At 42.5% G+C, this 13,996-nt stretch overlaps 1 protein-coding gene across 3 annotated transcripts in view; it reads right to left on the reverse strand.

The window, feature by feature from the left end:
* Positions 1 to 13,996, reverse strand: part of FAT3 (FAT atypical cadherin 3) — a 697,764-nt gene that overhangs the window by 585,493 nt on the left and 98,275 nt on the right. The gene's annotated exons all lie outside the window — the stretch shown is intronic.

A 13,996-nucleotide genomic window follows, 5' to 3' on the forward strand; every position in this document is an offset into this window, starting at 1 on the left:
TCAATAAAACGGGTTCCCACACTGACCTGCCTTTGGCTTGTAAGTATTGGGTTCCCCTTTGCAAAGGAATTGTGTTGCGCTTACTTGATCTCTGATAGTGGGTTAAAATTGCACTCATCTCCACACGCCTCCCGGGTGAATGCGAGCTGAGGAGACAGAGACGGCTCGCGTGTTAAGTTTGGACCTAACAAGAGCCTGGTACCAAGGTCAAGCAGGCCTGAGAACAGAGGGGAGGATGGGCCTAGGGTTGCCAGGCTCATGGCCTTAGACTGATCCTGTATCTTTAGAAGAGAAAGTCAGCCAAGTGCAGGTATTCTTGCAACACTGCAATGGAAAAAAACCACAAGGTGGAATTCTCCCTTCCCCCTGCACAACTTTTAAAGATAAAGAAGACCACTTGGTTGCCAGGCCCGGCCTCCAAGACATCTTCTGTATCTTTCAAAGTTGTGCAGGGGGAAGGGAGAATTCCACCTTGTGGTTTTTCCCATTACAGTGTTACAAGAACACCTGCGCTTGGCTGACTTTCTCTTCCCCTAAAGATACAAGATCAGTCTCAGGCCAAGAACCTGGCAACCCTAGATGGGCCTGTTAGGCGTGAAGACTGGAGAAGCTTCAAGAAGCATTACCTCACAAGAAAGCCCCCCCTCCACTGGCTAAATTAGTATGGTCTGTTACTTGGGTCTTTTTCTTAAGTATAGGGGGTGAAACCTCTAGCCTTTGTTCCCCTGGGTTCCATCTAGATGGGTGGTTACCTGAGTGGGGTTCCACTGCCTTTCACTACCCAAACTATGCCTCTCTGGGGAGAGGTGAGACTTTCAACAACTACCTCTTCAAGTAAGTAGAATAGGTTAGTCAGTTTTGTTATTTTGGTTTGTGTCTGAACTCTCTGTTTATATTTTACCTAAGCCCCTTTTTGGGGTGTGGGTTTTAAGGAATGTTTTGCTGGTATTAACTGTGCACTTATATTTTATTCCAATAAAGCTGCTTCTTATTTACCCATGTGTGTTCTTTGCAGGAGGGGAAATTTGGCTCTGAATCTGGCACCTTGGCCACTGACCACTGACTACCATGTTTTCGGGTTGCTTGGGGCTCCAAGACAAGGAACGCCTGTTTGGCTCTTGTCTTTGGGGATCCCTGGCAGAACTATTTCTGGGCTCTGGGTTTCCCCTGACTCAGAGTGGTTACTCAGATCAAGGGGTGGTGGCAGTCTACCTACTACCTTACAGAGTTGTTGTTGGTTCACTCAACCTTGACAAGGGGGGATAGTTTGCCAGGATCAATTGGGTTGGGAATTGGGTCCTGGGGATGCATCTACCGCCTGTTGGGTGACACTAGGGCATGACAAGTGGTATTACACGTTAATAAATAATAATATGCACTCAGTAAAACCAATTAAACCAATTAAAAATCAGTAATACAATTGCTTGTTTATTATGTTTAATTTGTTTATTGTATGCTTCATTATTGTTTCATTTTAAAATTACATTGAAAACCACCCTGCTATTAGTATTATGAAGGGTGGTAATTAAATACATTAAATAGTTAATTAAAATATACTGAATGAAACTTAAGATCACAAACAAGCAGCAGGCAATGCTGTAAATTCAAGCCTTCTTGCTAACCTCAAGGTTCCTGGAAATCAAAGTGCCTCAATGATTTTGGATTCCCCCCCCCAAAGTTGCCAAAGAGCTAGCTGTCCCTCTGAATTTCCTTGGAGAGCGAGTTGCATAATAAGTGTGCCACAATCAAGACGTTCCTGCTCCTGGTCCTTAAAAATCTAATAAAATACCTGATCCTAGTCCTTAAAAATCAGTTAAGACATGATATGGAGCACAGTCTTTCTTTGATGATTTTAGGATGTGATGTGGGATGGAAAATGTTCCAGTGCTTTATTTTCTGAGGAATTTTTTCCATTTCATAAGTTCATTGGTATGAACTTAAATGGATGCCAATTGAAAGCACACTATTAGACAAGTTTGGCAGTATCAAAGTTGTTAATATTTTTCAGGCGATTATCCCTAGCAAGTATGTGAACAAGCATTATCATGCACACTTGTTTGGACTTCTGAAATGTGATAGCATGTCAAAAGCTTCCAGTACCTTTGTGCTTTTTTCTTAAACAATGTAAAGTAAGTTTGTACTATTGTGTTTACATTTTTATATGTATTCCAATAAAAATGTCTACACAGTATTTAAAACACATCAAGTGCTTTAATTTACCCTCTCAAATATTTCTGGTTAAACAGTGGTGTATTGAGATTTTAAAAATTAACATTGAGTACTTATTTTTAGCTTTGTTTACTAAAATAAAAATGCATTTAGTGTTTGCTAAATACAAGTGAAATAAACATACTAAATTATATGATTCTCTATGGCATTAGAAAATTTTCCAATTCAAACTAAAGATGTTCCGATACAAATTACCATATGGAAATTAGCCTCTTTTACATTTAAAAAATGTCTGGGAAATATTTCCAATTCAAAATTTTCTGGAAAGCCTACTTCAGATATACAGTAGGGCCCTGCTTTACGGCGTTCCATTTTCCGGCATTCCGCTGATGCGGCGGCTTTCAATTGGGGGAAATTCCCCGTTTTAAAGCCAATTTTGCACTTTTGCGGCATTTTCGCGTGGCGCGACCCATCATAGTCAATGGGTTCCGCTTTACAGCGATTTCTGCTTTATGGCGGGGGTCTGGTCCCTAACCCGCCGTATAACCGGGGCCTGCTGTAATGCATCCATAATAATAATTTCCTTCTGAGAGCATTGCACATTTGCTTCTCCATTTGTATTCCTGAAACCTTTTATTATCTCGGGAACCACATTCACAATGCCAAAAAGCCCACATCAGACTGTCCAAATCAAGATTGTGTGTGAACTACCCAATTCCTCAGCACCAGCATAGGAAAGAAGTAATAGCCGGTTATAGTGGGTTTGGGAATTCTGAGATTACTTTAAAACTGCAAGAGTTAAAAATAAAGTGCTTTGAAGATTTCCTTTTCTCTTTTCATCTAATATGAATTATGCTCTCTCAGGGGCATCCAGTGTGGTACCTTCCCATGACTGTGGACTACAGCTCCCATCAGCCCCAGCCAGCATGGCCAATGATCAGAAATTATGGGAATTGTTGTCCACAATAAATGGAGGGCACCACATTGGCTAACCCTGATCTATCCAGTCAATCAGGTTAGGATTTCCCCAGAAGCCGAAGTCAGAAACTTATCTCAGCAATACCAGAAAGATGGACCGTGGCCACTCTTGAGTGGGCCATTGGGCTCTATCTCAATCCAGTGTAACATCAACTCCTCTCAAATTCCACATGCAGCATTTCCAAAGAAAACACTGGATATAAAATCAGGACAGTCATGAAACGCCCCAGAATCCACTAAGCAGAAAAGAAACACAAATCCAAGAAAGTAAAGCAAGCAAAATGAAGCAGGGATGCTAGACAAAGGCTTGTAAATATATGTACTTAATATTTATTCTCCGTCAAGAAGAGCTGTTAATCCTCACAATGGTGGCTCCTCCACACTGGAAGCCAAATAAATACTTGAGACGGAAAGAATGATCACTTCTGCAAATCCATGCCAACAATGGAGCAGCTGCCAGGTTTAAAGTGGGTATTTAGAAAAAGAACATTTCCTTAACTTGTCTTTTTTTTTAATTACAATCCAGCTGTTGTAACTTGCATTCAAGGTTGGTTACAGAACAGTGCATACCCCCCGGGCTGGTAATTCAATGGCAGAGCTCATGTTTTGCAATGCACAAGGTCCCAGGTTCAGCCCATGACAGCTCTAGAAAAAAGAATCTAGCATAGCAGAGCTGGGAAAGGCCTCTCCCTGCGCAGGACCCTGAAGAGCCACTGCCACCCAGAGGAGATAACACTGGACTAGATGGAGCCATGGCCTGAATCTGCCCTTATTTATTTATGAAAGTGTTTATATACCTCCCTCTCGCATAACATCAGAGCGATGTACAACAACATAAAACATTTAAAAGCAATGCAGAACTATTATTACAATGACTGACTACTCAAGCGACATTTTAAAAAGCTGCATAGGCCTGTCTCCCACACACACACAAAGTCTTCAAGAGACCCCTGAAAGTCAAAAGCAAGGGTGCCTAACAAATCTCTGCTGGAAGAATTGTCCACAGCAGGGAGCCAGCAACATTAAATGCCTGACTTCTGGTTGAGGCCAGTTAGGCCTTTGTAATACAAGGGACAACCAATAGCACTCCTCCAGATGATCTCAATGAACAGGCTGGGATATAAGGACTCAGATGGTCCTTACGGCATCGTGGACCCAAGTTATTTACGGCTTTGTGTCAGGACTGTCAGCACAAGAGTCTTGAACCTGGCCTGGTAGGATACAGCCAGCCAGTGCAGATGTTTTAGCAGAGGTGTCACATGCTGTTGTCAACTAGTGCTGCGCCAAGAAATTCTCCACACACTGGAGGCATTCAAGAGGCAGTTGGACAGCCATCTGTCGGGAATGCTTTGATTTGGATTCCTGCATTGAGCAGGGGGTTGGACTTGATGGCCTTATAGGCCCCTTCCAACTCTACTATTCTATGATTCTATGATTTTTAAAAACAATTCTGCAACAATTAATGAGAAACAAAATTGCATTAGAAAATTATCAAAGGTGAGAGAAAATTTTGGTGAAGTGTGGAGCAGGGTTTTTGTGGTGTTCACCTTGCTTTTGAGGGATGTTTGTGAGTGTCCTTTTGTTCTAGAAGCCCTCTCACCAGTGATGTGCACTACGCAGCCTCCCTGGCTCCCCACGCTTTTCAGTTAAAGCCCTGCGGAAGACAGCAGGAAGCATCTCCTCCTCCCATGGTGTTATTTCAGAGCAGGAAGTGCGAGCAGCTGGGGAGGCTGCAGAGTGCAGGCGAAATGGTCACTGGAAAGACAAACAAACTCCCCACCCTTGCCCAGATTGCAACAATAAAGTACATTAGGGATGGACTTTTCTTTAATAAAAATGGCACTGTGGAGAACTGAACTGAACTGAACTGGAAAAATAAGGAACTACAAGAAATGGAAATGGACAGATCCACCTACCTCTACTCATACCACCCATCCAAGCACCAAATGGCCTCTAAAGGATGCACAGGTCCATTAAGCCACATTGCACCAACAATCCCCTGTGGCTGTACATTGCAGGGGATGATCAGAAGCAGTGGGCAAGTCTGTCTACCATTACTTTGATTTCTCCATAAGGATCCCGTTAAATAGCAAACCTCATGTTCCCCCAAAATAGACCATGTGTGCTATTACACCAGTGGTTTTCAAACATGCTGTTGTCAAGGGGTTGATCCAGCAAGAGTCAGAAGGCCATTTCAGGGAAGCATACGCGCACAGAGATGTGGGCCTACAGGCCTCATTACGGTGAGTTTTCATGCAAAGGCTCCAGGACACAGCCATTCTGAAACCCTCTCCCCTCACAGTTATTATTTAACCCTCTTGCATCTCCAATTTCAAAGCGGCATCCAGAACTGTCATGACTGGCAGCACACACTAATCCATAGAAGTATACGAGGGAGAATTCAGCCACACAGGGAAGATTTACCACACAGACATTTCCCATGGACGTAAAACCAACAAAACTAACAGTCAGGCTAAGAATTCCCAGCATTCTACTGTCCCAAAGCCATAAAAACACGAGCTTGTGGGCAGGGATAAAAACATACAAAGTGGCTGCAGATTTCTGAAAGAAATCCTCTCTCAAAACAGGATAACATCAGTGTGTTTGTTTGCTGAAAAACATTAATTTGTGTCTGATATGGAATACTAGCAGGGACGCTCAAATCCATTAGCAAATAATGCTTTCCCACTCCCTACACTGCTGTAAACTTAGGGTTTAACTGCAAATAATAAGGAAAAAACCTAAAGTTGCTTCCATTTTTTCTCTCCCCGAAACAGCTGCCACCTGGGAGCACTGAGAGTATTCCACCAACCCAGCTCTATGACTACATTGGTGTCATCCTGTGACTACATTGGCAGCATTCTCCCATGCAGAAACACCTTGTGAGATGTAAAGATGCCAAACTGACATTGATCAGAGGACAAGAAGCTGCATAAAATGCATACCAGGGTATTGCTGTGCAAATAATTAATTAAATGGACACACAGATAAATAGGCTTCATGGAAAAAAACAGCCCTGCAACCCGAGTTCACTTTAGGATTTGCTGGGGAAAATATACATGTTGTTTCATTACTGAGCCACTCTGTGCAAGGTCTTAACTCTCCTCAGGCACAGTCAGATTAAAACCTTTCCCAGTCCCAACATTCTAGCCCAGGGATGGGTAATGTGTTGCCTTCCAGATGTTGTTGGACTTCAACTCCCATCATGCCTGATGATTAATCATGCTGGACGGGGCTCATGGGACTTGGCCTGGAGGGATCTAATCCATCCTTCCCCAACCATGTGCCCTCAAAATGTTTTGAGTTTCAACTTCCATCATCCCCGACCAATGGTTATGCTGGATGGGGCCTGATGGGAGTTGTAGTCCAAAAAATCTGGAGGGCACCATATTGGAAGAGCCTACTCCCAACTCTAGTCAGGACTAGGGATGGTGTAGAATATTTGGGAAATCTGACTTGGTATCGAATTCTGGGATAATATGCAAGTTTGTCTCATTGTTGACCAGGCTCTCACTCTTTGCGTGCATTTGCTGCTGTTAGCGACACCCTAATTTTTTAAAAAAATCTTCAGTGAGAATTACGTAATTGTTTGAAATGGAAATGGACTGCCTTCAAGTCGATCCTGAATTATGGCGATGGTTTTCATGGTAAGCGGTATTCAGAGGTGGTAAATTACCATTGCCTTCCTCTGAGGCTGAGAGGCAGTGACTGGCCCAAGGTCACCCAGTGAGCTTCATGGCTGTGTGGGGATTCAAATCCTGGTCTCCCAGGTCGTAGTCAACACTCTAACCACTATGCCACACTGGCTCTCACGCAAATATAGTTGTGTAAACGTAATTGTTTACATAACTATATTTGTAATCTGCTGCTGCTGTATACATTATATAAATATACAGCAACATAAGGAATAACAGAGAAAATTACATACAGTAGAGTCCCACTCATACGGCAGGTTATGTTCCAGGCCCCCACCGGAAAGTGGGGCCCTACTGTATTCCAGCTAAAGCACGCAATCAGTTGTAGCATGGGGAGTTCCAGCCACTGTGCTCCAGCTGACAGCAGTCAGCTGTAGCGTAAGAGCTCCCCGCACTCCAGCTGATCAGCTGGAGTGCGGGGAGCTCCAGCCGCCGCGTTCCAGCTGATTGTGCGCTCCAGCTGATCACTGTCAGCTGGAGTGCAGCGGCTGGAGCTCCCTGCGCTACAGCTGATTGCCCCACTGGCACCGCCATATTAGTGGAACGCTGAAAAGCGGGGCCCTACTGCAATTTCTCATAAACAATAACCAAAAAAAAGGAAGAACCAGGAATCACAATAATTAGCAGAACCCAAGTTATAGCAAATAGGAACTGGCAACTCCTTTGACGAATTGAAAAACGGAATGAAATCAGATAGCAAACCTCAACCCTACTCAGGATTCTAAATGTCTACTGAGGGAAAAAACAGAAAGAGTTCCAGGTGCACAAATGACTTTTCTTTTTCCTTTTTTGGGCGCAACAAATTTCAAACCAGGTTATCTCGGGCATTCTTGAAGACCAATTTCAGGCTTAGTCTCTTCACACTACGGCAAAATCATATGTTTTGCATGTGGAAATTTCCTTTCTTCATTTCCCCGCCAATTAGCACATTACTGCTTTTTTATTTTTAACTGTGCAGAGCACAAATAGAGAACTTGTGGCACTGCAGATGTTGTCCAATTCCAATTCCATCAGCTCCAGCTAGCATGGTCCATGGTCAGGGAGTCAACATCATCTAGAGGGTCGCAAGTTCCCTATGCCTGCTGCAGGGCCTACATAGGACGTATGCATCAAGACCATTAACCCACTTGCCTTGTCACCAGTATTGGACATCATGTTGCATGTAGATCTAACCTGTGAGGACACTGTGATAGGTTAGGATAGAAGATGGGATCTATTGGCTAGTGCCAGTTCAAAAGCATTCCGTCAACCTAACAGGCTGGCATCAATTTGAACTCATTGTTTATCCACTAACTGCTGCTTTTATAGATCTGTGGGGGGTTTTCACGCAAAAAAATATCAAAATTAATATCAGTATTTTTGAAGGAAATACCAATAAATTATTTTAAAATTGATGTTTTCGATGCAATTTTTTTTTAAAAAGTCCATTTTCAAAAATAGCCATGGAAATTTGCTACGTTAAAACCTGATCCTCTGCAATTGGGAATAAGCAAATTAATGGAAAATTCGGTACCAAATCAGAATTGTAGCACAACCCTACTTAGGATTACGCAGATGAAGCCCATGCATATGCCCATATTGCCAATTTGATATTCAATGGGCTCGGGCAGCTACGATGCTACTCTCCAAGCTCATGTAATTTTTACATAGAGTGATATACACATATTAAAGCTCTCTTTCCCCACTTTGTTAATCTGGGTTCAAATTTTCATCTCAGTGGGTAAGCCATAACCACAGAAAAATACCACAAACCCAGGATTGTAACTGCAATGAATTACTGATGCATAGAAGCTCTCTACAATCATTTGGGGAGAACACATGTGGGTATAAAGAGAGGCAGAGTGGAACAAGCAGGACTTACCTGCAAGTCACCTGCACAAGTGAGATGCACACACTAACACTGAACATGGAGGTCTGAAGGAGGATTATAAATGGGTTCAAGGTGAACATGCTTAGAATCCTCCCAGCGATCAGAAAAAACAACAACAGTGGCTACCCTATCACATGGCTATCACCCACCACAATATCCTATGTCAATGAATTCCACAGGTTCAGTATGTGTTGCGTAATAAGCTCGTCTCCAAACTAAACATACTCTGTAATTTTAATCTCCAGGACAGGGGTAGCCTATACAATGCTCCCCCGGTGTTGCTGGGACTACAACTCCCATCAGCCCCAGCCAGTGTGGCCAATGGGCAGGGATGATGGGAGCTTTAGTCCAATAACATCTGGAGGGCAGTACATTGGCTACCCCTGGTCTAGGGCTTTAAGAGAGCATACAGCGCTGTTTAACATTTTGTAGATCTGTACAGATTCCCTCCCACCCATTCCCAAATCTCCCTTAGCTATTCATGCCTTTGTTCTTAAGAAAAAGGCATAATCTCCCTCCCCTACCACAAAAAACCTACAATAATTTTAGCTGCCCTTTCCTATACCTTCTCAAGCTCAACAGCTTCTGAAAGCAGGAAGCCAAGGGTACACAGCACTACCAATGCATGAGCTTGCCCCCCTGACCTCTGACTGTGGCAGATCAACAGCAGGCAAAACGCAGCACAGAGTGATAGGAAGTGACAGGAGTTTCCTCGCAAAAATGGGTTGAATCGAGACGTCACCTCGCCGATGACAAAATAATAAAGGGTTTCAAACATGAAAAGTGGGTCAGGGACAAATATGACTGTGCACAGCCCATGGTCCAAGTCGCAGCACGGAAAATGGGAGAGACTGACAGGTAGGTTTTCAGATATGTCAACATTCAGAACATGGGCTTTTCTTATGAGTCTTATTCAGCCTCATAAGGGCTTCCCATAGGGGGCCAATCAGACTTAAAACATTTGGTTCATTTGACTTGACATATCTGGTCCAAGATCAACATTCATTAAATGCTGACTTGCAAATTCAATCCACAGTTGCTAGCCGCTGATGCACACATGGCTACTGACCCTCAAGAATCATTTCTGGTTCCATGAAAGAGGCGTGTAAAACTGAACAGCGATGCAACATGGTGCATGCTGCCTCCTGCACAGCATTGCTAAGGAACATGGCAAATAGTTCTGAGAAGCCACTAAGCACCATGGAAGTAAAGTACAGAAGCAAGCAGGAGCAGAGGAAATGAAACAGTGGTTTGGCAGGCTGGGCTTGATCTGAACTTCAGGCTACAAACAGAAAAGGTTTTCAGGTAAACCAGGGATACAGAAATTTTTCTAGACCGAGGGCCACACTCTCTTCTGGGCAACCTTCCAGGGGCCAAATGTAAGCGGTGGGCAGGGGCAGAGGGAAAAGTGGACAGAACAATGATTGGAAATGTTACCTTTAAACAGTAGGCTATTTCTGGCCAGGTAAAAAGATTCGAGGAAGGCCACCGAGGAGCGTGGCCTGGCAAGATAAAGTATGGCTGAACAGAAGGTATGGCATGGGGAGGGCAAGCCAGAGAGTCCTGGCAGGCCACATTTGACCCTCGGGCCTGAGGTTCTCCACCCCTGCAATCAATGGTTATACTAAAGGACCATGGGTACCCCTTTATGCATTTTTTGCAGAAGGCCGCAAAACACATGAAGTTTGGCTATTTGAGCAATTCCTTCTAAGCCCCATATCGAGGGTGAAGAACGTGTGGCCCTCCATATATTACTAGACTACAACGCCCATCAACCCCAGGTAATTGGCTATGCTGGCTTGGGCTAATGATAGTGATGTGGCTTTTTGAATTGTATTTTGAATTGTAATTTTCTGGAAAAAAATTCTGGAATTTTCCTAGGCAACATAGGCTAATTTGTATACGATAATTTGCAGCGGAATATGTTCGGTTTGCATTGGGGGGCAAATGATGCTCGAGAGTGAACTAATTCAGCATGTTTACTTGTATTTGGTAAACAAGGCTAAACACTGCCAAGTCTGCTTCATACTGAATTTGAAATTGGCGTCCGTTCACTATTACTAATGAACTTACGAAAGAAAAAATTTTCCACAAGAAAAAAAAAGGAAAATTCTCTATTTTATTTATTTATTTATTTAATTAATTTATATACCGCCCTAAGCCCGAAGGCTCTCTGGGCGGTGTACAAAAAGATAAAACAAGCACAGTGTATAAATACAATAAATCAAGAAACAAAAACAAACAAACAATAAAAGAACTAAACAACGTCCAAAATACAAAATAATAGTGAAATACTGTTAAAATACACTTTAAAATGCCTGGGAGTATAAAAAGTATAGAAACTTTTCCGTCTCACGCCATGGGCTGATGGGAAATGGAGAGCAACAACATCTAGGTGACCACACATTCCCCATCCTTCTTCTAACTAAAGAAAATTACTTTAGGTCAGCCTTCACTGATGTGGTATCCCCCTTGGTCATCCTGTCTGTGCCTGATCGAAACTGGACTCCAAAGTATCTGGAAGGCAACAGGTTAATGAAGACTGCTTTAGATCCACAACTCTCAAAGCAATGTCCAAATCAGAACTTAGCTATCCACGAGATTTTAACCCTGTCTTTATCTGTTTTGGCCTGGGACTTTGCACTACATAGGTCTTTCTTGTTTACATTTGTTACTGTTTTTATTGTTGGCGTTTTAATTGATGAATTCATTTATTCAATTTCTATCCTGCTTTTCCTTTCAAAAGGAGGCCGGGGCAGCAAACAACAGACAAAACACTAAAAACATCTTAAAACATCTCAAAAACAAAACATCTTAGAAATATCTTCAAAAAAACCCTCTAAAATATCTGTAAAAGCAATTCCAAAATGGACACAGACTGGGTTAAAGGGCTCTACTTAAGAGGCTTGTTGAAAGAGGAAGGTCTTCAGTAGGCGCCAAAAAAATAACAGAGAAGCTGCCTTAATTTTTAAGGTGAGGATATTTCAAAGGATCAGAACTAGCTTCAGCTAGTGCAAAACGCAGCAGCCAGACTGCTGACGAGGACCAGCCGGTCAGCGCATATAACACCTGTTCTGGCCCGTTTGCACTGGCTACCTATTTGCTTCCGAGCCAGATTCAAGGTGCTGGTTTTGACCTATAAAGCCTTACACGGCGTGGGACCGCAGTATCTTGTGGAACGCCTCTCCCGCTATGAACCGACCCGGTCACTTCGCTCAGCGTCTAAGGCCCTCCTCCGGGTACCAACCCATCGGGAAGCCCGGAGGACAGTTACTTGATCTAGGGCCTTTTCTGTAGTGGCCCCCGAATTGTGGAATAGCCTCCCCGAAGAAATACGCCTCGCGCCGACGCTTCTATCTTTTCGGCGCCAGGTTAAGACCTGGCTATGCTCCCAGGCATTTTAATGCGTTTAATGTTACAATTTTAAATCTCTTTGTTTCAGTTTATTTATTGTGATATTTTGTATTTCTGTACTTTTAATCTTTTGTACACCGCCCAGAGTGCTATTCGCTATGGGCAGTTTAAAAATGAAATAAAATAAATAAATAAATAAATAAAACCACAACACTAAAGGTTCATTTCCTATGATGTGCAGAACAAACCTCCTGATAAGATAGTATCTGCAGCAGGCCCTCCGCCACAGAGCATGGTGATCGACTTGGTATGTAAGAGGTAAGATGGTCTTTCAAGTATCATATGCTTCATAATGTTTCATGGGAAGTGATTCATAAATGAAAACACTTCATAACCTTCCAAATGTTGTGGCTCAGTTGCAGCTGAAACATATTAAAATATATTTTAATTACTTACTGAAGAAAAAATACATACATGTTTATACCTTGATCAAAATATGTATCAAAAATATATGTGTCAAAATAAATATCTTGAGGCAAAATCTACCTTTTAAAATGTATTTCAATCCCTTTGGAATTCCCTCCCATAAAATATTAGACAGGTGCCATCTCTCTTGTCTTTTCAGCATCCGAGTGAAAAACTTCCTCTTTCAATAAGCCTTTTAAAGTAGAGATCTTTCGCAGTATGTGTCTGTACTGGAATTCTTTTCTGACAGTTAGATTGTATTATCACTTGTGAGTTTGCCCTGAGCTCCTTTGGGAGAAAGGCTAGGATATAAATTTAATAAATAATAATTGTACAGACACATATATGAGGACTTTTTTAAAAAAATGTTTTCTTCAGACAATCATGAGGACTAGAAACCGATAAGGGGTTTTTGCTTGGTCTTTCTGTTTCAAACAAAAGACTAAGAACCACGAGAACTTTGGCTACTATGTTTAGCTAGATGAAGCTGACATTTCACCTCCATTCCAAGGATAGACCATTTGAGCTGTATAGTGCACCTCAGGAACTGGGTGGTCGCTGGTTTTCTTTTCTTTTCCAGAGAGAAAGGTTCAGGGGATGCAAAACAGCTCTTAGCCGCCCTGGCAAAGGAAAAGGAGCAGCTGTGCTCTTGCAGCTGGTAACATGGCAGCCAATCTGTCATACTGGCAGGATAATACAGAGTGCAGGATTTTTTGGTCCATGAGCACATGGCAAGAGTTCATCACCCCAAAGTGAACTACAAGGAAACTCAATGAACAATAGAAGACAAAGGCTAAAGAGCAAGAGAATGTGGCATCTAGTGTTACATATCAAAAATTCAGATGCACTTGATGCTCGGCCTATTACATTTTGTCTATTTGACTCATCCTTTTCAAAAAGTGCTTTTCCCCCCTTTTCAAAAATAGCTCTTAAATGGTACTCCATCCCACAAGAACAATATCTCCACTTATATCCTCCATCCAGCCTATTAAAAATGTATACATGTCTTCTCCATTTGGAGGGGTAGAGACCCTTTCATTTGTTTTATATTGAAAGAACCTTTGATCTGCAGTTCTCCAAGGTTATGGTTTTGGATTTGTTTGCTTTTCATCCATCGGTTGTCTCTCATTAAAATTAAAATGCCTCCAGTCTCCCAAATATGAGGTTTTGCAGAGTTCGTAAAATGCCTACTTAAACAACAGGGCCCAGTATAAATGTAATGCTGCCTTCCTGCAAACCAGAGCTATCAAATCAAGAGCCCGCCTTTGGAATACACATTTGCCAATCGTCCCATTGATAAAGCAAGTTTTTCTGTCTTCCCTTGGAACCCATGAAGCACAATGTCAGGCATGTCTACTCAGAAGTAAGCCCCACTGTGTACAATGGACCTTATTCCCAGATAAGAATGCATAATGACTGCTATCTTCACCATAGCTCAGCATTACAAAGGACAGACACTCACTAT

Source organism: Rhineura floridana, chromosome 5, assembly GCF_030035675.1.
Source record: "Rhineura floridana isolate rRhiFlo1 chromosome 5, rRhiFlo1.hap2, whole genome shotgun sequence".
NCBI classification, from domain to species: Eukaryota; Metazoa; Chordata; class Lepidosauria; order Squamata; family Rhineuridae; genus Rhineura; species Rhineura floridana.